This window comes from Eleutherodactylus coqui, chromosome 2, assembly GCF_035609145.1.
Source record: "Eleutherodactylus coqui strain aEleCoq1 chromosome 2, aEleCoq1.hap1, whole genome shotgun sequence".
NCBI classification, from domain to species: domain Eukaryota; kingdom Metazoa; phylum Chordata; class Amphibia; order Anura; family Eleutherodactylidae; genus Eleutherodactylus; species Eleutherodactylus coqui.
Window position 1 is genome coordinate 323217483 of NC_089838.1, and position 6530 is coordinate 323224012.

Consider the following 6530-nt stretch of genomic DNA (forward strand, 5'->3'; position numbering starts at 1 on the left):
ATAAGCAACTAAAACATTCAGACTTTAAACAGCATTAATTATTAGTAATTACTAGACGTATACTTCTCTCCTAGGCTGGTCTGTGTTGAGGGTGGAAGAACACCTCTTCCTATTGTTCTTCCCTCCCATCTCCTTACATCACCTAGCTCCACCCCCTGTGGTCTGGCTCAGCGTTTGGTCTTTCTTGCCTCATTTAGTTTCTAGCCACCGGACAGTATATACCATATAACACAATCTAACTCTCATACGGGCCCTTCATTAATACACGAATTCACACTCACTGGGGTTTTTAATTCACTCATACAGACTGATAATATGTGAAGTAGAAATTGGGATTGTATTTACTGTACACCAGACTTCCAATAATGAGCGAATTATGTATAGATAAGAAAAACTCTTAGTACCGCGGTTTTTACACGATTCGCTCAGAATAGGCTACCCAATGACAAACATAATACAACTTATGCCCATTTCCACCCACATACTTATATTCACCACTCCAGATAGCAACTATTATTACCGTGCATTGTTAAACCTTCTACCTTTCCTTAAAGGGGTTGTCCCGAGGCAGCAAGTGGGTCTGTACACTTCTGCATGGCCATAATAATGCACTTTGTAATGTACATTGTGCATTAATTATGAGCCATGCAGAAGTTATAAAAAGTTTTATACTTACCTGTTCCGTTGCTGGCGTCCTCGTCTCCATGGTGCCGACTAATTTTCGCCCTCCGATGGCCAAATTAGCCGCGCTTGCGCAGTCCGGGTCTTCTGCAGTCTTCTATGGGGCTCCGTGTAGCTCCGTGTAGCTCCGCCCCGTCACGTGCCGATTCCAGCCAATCAGGAGGCTGGAATCGGCAGTGGACCGCACAGAAGAGCTGCGGTCCACGGAGGAAGAGGCCATCTTCAGCGGTGAGTAGAGAAGTCACCGGAGCGCGGGGATTCAGGTAAGCGCTCCGGTGAGCTTTCTTTACCTCCCTGCATCGGGGTTGTCTCGCGCCGAACGGGGGGGGGTTTGAAAAAAAAAAAAACCCGTTTCGGCGCGGGACAACCCCTTTAACTCATTGACTTGCTTTTTTTTTTTTTTCTTTCTTTTAACAAGTTATACTACACTTTCTTTGTTCCCTATTAACCTGCACAGTCTGCTTACACCATTCCTTACTACAGAGACAATACAACCCCCCCATAGCTCATACCTTCTTTACACTCAGGAAAAAAAAACCAAAAAAAAAACCACCCAGTATATATATACTTCATTGTTCTTTTGAACACCCACAGATGTGAGTGGGGTATAACTTTCTTACACTTAGAAATTAGACATTACAAGAACACTAAGACGTACAACAAAGATTAGTTTACATAACAACAAGACTTACAAGACAAACGATAGTGGTTTTCATTGGGACAGATTCCGGCGATGCGGTGCGTTGTCGCCGCTGGGAGTGGTGCCCTGATCTGTCTCCTGATCATGAGGGTTCTTGGGACAAGGGCAATTCTTGGCCAGGTGGCCATTCTTGCGGCAATTATAACACTTACGTATTCCTCTGTTGGGTCTGTCCTGGAACTGCACCTTTCCCCCTTGGTTGCTATAGTATTTAACCGCCGCTACAGGGCGCTTCTCATCCATAGCAAACCCTACTGCCTTTTTATACAAGTCCATGGGCTTGGCTTGTCGCCAGCCGGGGGTACATGCCTTTACTTTATCTGCCAATGATGGGCCGATGCCTTGCATGAACACCTCACACATCATTGGGTAGTACACTTCATCTGCACAGAGGGTGAAACCAATGTCCCTAGCCTTCGTTCCCAGCCTACTAAAATAACATTCAATAGTTTCATTCTTTTCCCGTCTACACATAGTTAAAGCCATTTGTCTTCGTAAAGGGTTTTGTTGTCCGCACCTGGGACAATCCTGACAGTCAAGAAGAATGTCGGAGCTGTCCGCGGTTGGTAGGACCGGGTACATCCTAGCCGGGTTTGGCACCGGGGATGAGTACACAAGTATGCCGTCATCCTTCGGTGCACAATCCCATTGTTCTACATTTACGTTTTTGCTATATCTTATTATGGCCTCTACTCCTTTTTCTAGACCGGCGTTTCTGATATCTTTCATGCTTTTTCCCGTACTATTGCCAGAACTCATAGTTAAAGGTTCCTGCTTTTCTAAGTCCTATCTTTCTATATTTTATACACTTGTCTGCAATCGTCTCCCCCTTCCCTTTCTCACACAGCTTATGGCACACAGAACCTTATTTGTCACACAGGTTTCTATTTGTCACACAGGTTTCTATTTGTCACACAGGTTTCTATTTCACACAGGCTTTTATTTCACACAGGCTTCTATTTCACAGAGGCTTTTATTTCACACAGGCTTCTATTTCACAGAGGCTTTTATTTCACACAGGCTTCTATTTCACAGAGTACACTAAGGACCCCTGGTCCTGGAATAGTTTTACGGACTCCTTAAGGGGGGGTTTAGGGGAGACCAGACCTCTCTTCTAAGGGAACTTCTGGTGATATTATAACAGACTCAGTAAAAGCAAATTATGGCTAACACGACACAGACTATCAACGTACAGATTTCAACAATTACTACAGGCAACATGGCAATATACACACAAGAGTTCTTCCGTCTAGCACGGTCACTAAGAACACCGTAAATAACAGGCAGAAGCGTCCTATATAACATACAGCAACTCACCCCCTGTCGACACGAGGACTGAATGAAGTCAGGAGAGCCCAGAGCTTGAGTGGCAAGTCAAGAGCTTACCGTATACCGGTGTTTTGTAGATCTGGGGTCCCGTGGCCTCTCGTCCGGCTGGTCGGCAGGTAGTGTAGTCAGGTATCGGCTGCAGGTAAGGAGTTAGCTTCTGCCCCACGTTGGGCGCCAAATAAACTGTGGGGGGTCTGGAACGCAGACCGTAATGCGAATGTTGCCTGTATCCAAATTAAGAGGAAATATTATATAGAGTACTCATAGAGAACCATAATAAGCCACTACACAGACCGTCTAGTGATATCAGTATGAATTCTGTTTATTGTTGTACATTGCTAGTTTATATGCAAGTTGTAAAGAAGGCGTTTCCAATACCTAGTTTCATTCTACTTTTGCTGACCAAACCCTCATTCCAACAGATTACAATAGGGCTGTAAATCAAAAGCCTTTTAAACAAAAGGTATCAACAAAGCTGTTTGAACTATACATAAAACAATTACATGTGATAATAAAGATTGTCTCCTGGCTGTCTGAGTACCTACTTAGTCAGAATGTAATCTTAAAGATCCATCAACAATTTGCACATCAAAAGAGGGGACATTGTTTCTACTTTTCACATAGACAAAACTGGTCCAGCCACCTACTGGGAGTCAGCATAAAGTTGATAAGTTGGTATTCAGTAAGATAGCTGAATAAAATCTAATTAATCATACATTTAGTATTCTAAAATCAATATTCAAATAAACGCTTGAATATACCTTTTTACATATGATTCTATATCCAAATTCTACTAGCAACTTCCGGAATGTTTTACATATAATACATAACATTATATAACCAAATAACTAATGTCACATTTATTACACTGTTTCCTTATCTTTCTTATGTTAGATTATTGATTAATAATGATTGACCCCTATCACTCTCGATCAGTGAAGGTACCTCAGGCTGACCCTGGTCACACATTGCCTGCCTGGCAATGCTCTGGACGTTGGCCACTCTGTCATATTATCTCTCCATGGGCATCACTTTACATCTCATTGCTCCGCAGGTATTGGAGCCCCACCCTTGTCATATCCTTCCTGATCGATGATCAGACTGCATATTAGTTCCCGGTGACCAGGCCTGGCATGCAGACATCTCATGCCCGTTTCAGTGATGGATATACATTGGCCAATATTGTGTAGGTCTGACCATTGTTAACACAGTGTTCACTATGGAGGTGCTGGAGGTCAATGGGGTTTACACTATGAGATGCCTAACAGTCAGAATCATGTTCCCTCCGGGAAATAATACCAGTCATTGCAAGTGTAAATAATGGCCAGTTTTGCATGCAAGACGCTCCTACCGCCATGTCTGAGAATGGCGCATCTCGGGGGGCTGTCTGCTTCATCAGGATGCCAATATAATTGGTTACTCACATGTGTCTCCTGCCTTAGAAGTAAGAGACATGTAGGTGGCTGATGACTGGCTGCTCACACATCATTAGGGGCACTGTATATAGGGATCCGGGGCATTACATGGCGGGGTACACTCTGGCTAGGGCACTACATATAGGGGCACACTTTCTGGGGCACTTCATGGCGGGCATAGTTTGGTTGGGAGCACTAAATATGAGGTACACTCTGCATTGGGCACTATATATGAGGGCATATTCTGGTTGGGCCACCACATAAGGGGACTGCATTGGAAGACATACCCTGTAGCACTACATATCGGATACACTGGTTGTAGTACTACATATGGGGGCACATCTGGCTAGGGAACTGAATATGGGAGCATACTATGGCTGGGACATCACATGGGGAATTTTTGTGGCTGGGGCAATGCATAGGAGGGCATACTTTGACTAGAGCACTAGATCTGGGTTATACCAACTGACGTACTACATGTTAAGGCATACTCTGGCTGGGGTACTGTGTATTGGGGCATACTCTGGCTTGGGCACTACATAGATGGGCATACGCTGGAGCATTAGATATGGGTTACACTGACTGGGGCACTGCATATAGGGGCACATCTGGCTGGAGCACTACATATGGAAGCATAACTTGGCTAGGGCACTGCAAATGGGGGCATACTCTGCTTAGGGCACAACATCTAGAGGCACTCTATGGCTGGAGCCCAGTTTATGGGGGCACTATCAGACACCGTTTATGAAGGCACTCTATGAAAGGCACAGTGTATCTGAGCACTCACTGTCTGCCATTGCACGGGGAGCTCTTTGGCAAGCATTGATGTTGAGGGCACTCTGTGGCAGACCTTGTCTATAAGGGAACTCTTTGGTAGGCACTGCATAAGAGGGAACCCTCCGGCACACCCTATGAATGGGGGCACGCTTCCGCACACCCCATGAATGGGGGCACTCTCCGGCACAGCTTGATAATAGGGCACTCTCCAGCACACCCTATGAATAGAGGTACTCTGCTGCGCACTGTATGGATGGGGACATTCTTAGGCGCACCCTATGAATGGAGGCACTCTCCAGTGCACCCTATGAATGGGGGCAGTCTCTGGCACACACTATGAATGGGAACATCCCTCTGCCCAGAGGCGTAACTTGAAGCTCCTGGGCCCCGATGCAAAACCTGCAACAGGGCCCCCAACTATAATGCTTTATTCATAGTACTGGGCTCCCTATATGGAGAGGAGAGGCCTTATGGGCCCCCTAAGGCTTCTGGGCCCGGATGCAACCGCATCCCCTACAGTTACGCCAGTGCCTCTGGCACACTCTATGAATGGGGGCAGTCTCCGGCACACCTTAGGAGTAGGGACACTCTCCAGCACCCTCTATGAATGAAGGCACTTTTTGGTGCACTGTATGGATGGGGACACTCTCTGGTGCACCCTATGAATGGGGGCACTTTCCAGCACCCTCTATGAATGAAGGCATTTTTCGGTGCACGCTATGAATGGGGACACTCTCCGGCGCACCCTATGAATGGGGCAGTCTCTGGAAAAGCATATAAATGGGGACACTCGCTGGTACACCCTATGAATGGGAACACTTTCTAGCACACCCTATTAATGAGGACATTCCTCTGGCACACTCTATGAATGTGGGTTCTCTCCAGCACACCTTAAGAATGGGACACTCATTGGCACACTCTATGAATGAAGGCACTCTCTGGCGCACTGTGTGAATCGGGGCACTCTCCAGCACACCCTATGAATGAAGGCTGTTTGCAGCACACCCTATGAAAGGAAAGCACTCACTGGCGCACCCTATGAATGGGGACACTCTCTAGCACACCCTATGAATGGGGACACTCTCTAGCACACCCTATGAATGGAGATATCCCTTTTGCGCACTCTATGAATTTGGTCACTCTCTGTCTCACCCTAAAATGGGAACACTCTCTGTCACACCCTGAGTATGGGGACACTCTATAAATTTTTACGTAGAGGGTATTTTTGGAAAGACAAGCTGTCCCTTCGGTGGGAGACGACGTATGGAGTGTATATTAGAATGCTTCTACTAGAATTACCCACGTATCTGATAACCCAGACCTCTTCTCCCCCCACATACAGATCCTGCACCCCGACCGCCGGCACAGCTCTGATTATTTATAAAACATAAGACGCCTTGGTTTCTGCTGACTGCAGACATTTTGGATCATTTGAGCAGCGCCCTGCCGTGTTTTACATTTGGCTTGTAGACAACGTGTCTGCTGAACGCCCCCAGACCTCAAGTATCTGAAGAAAGTTCCAAATCCTCTACCTCAGTATTTCTCTTAAACTTCCTGCATATAAAAGAACTGGGAGGTTGGGTTTGTGGTCCATGGAAAATACTCTATTTTCAGCTGGTTCCTCTAAT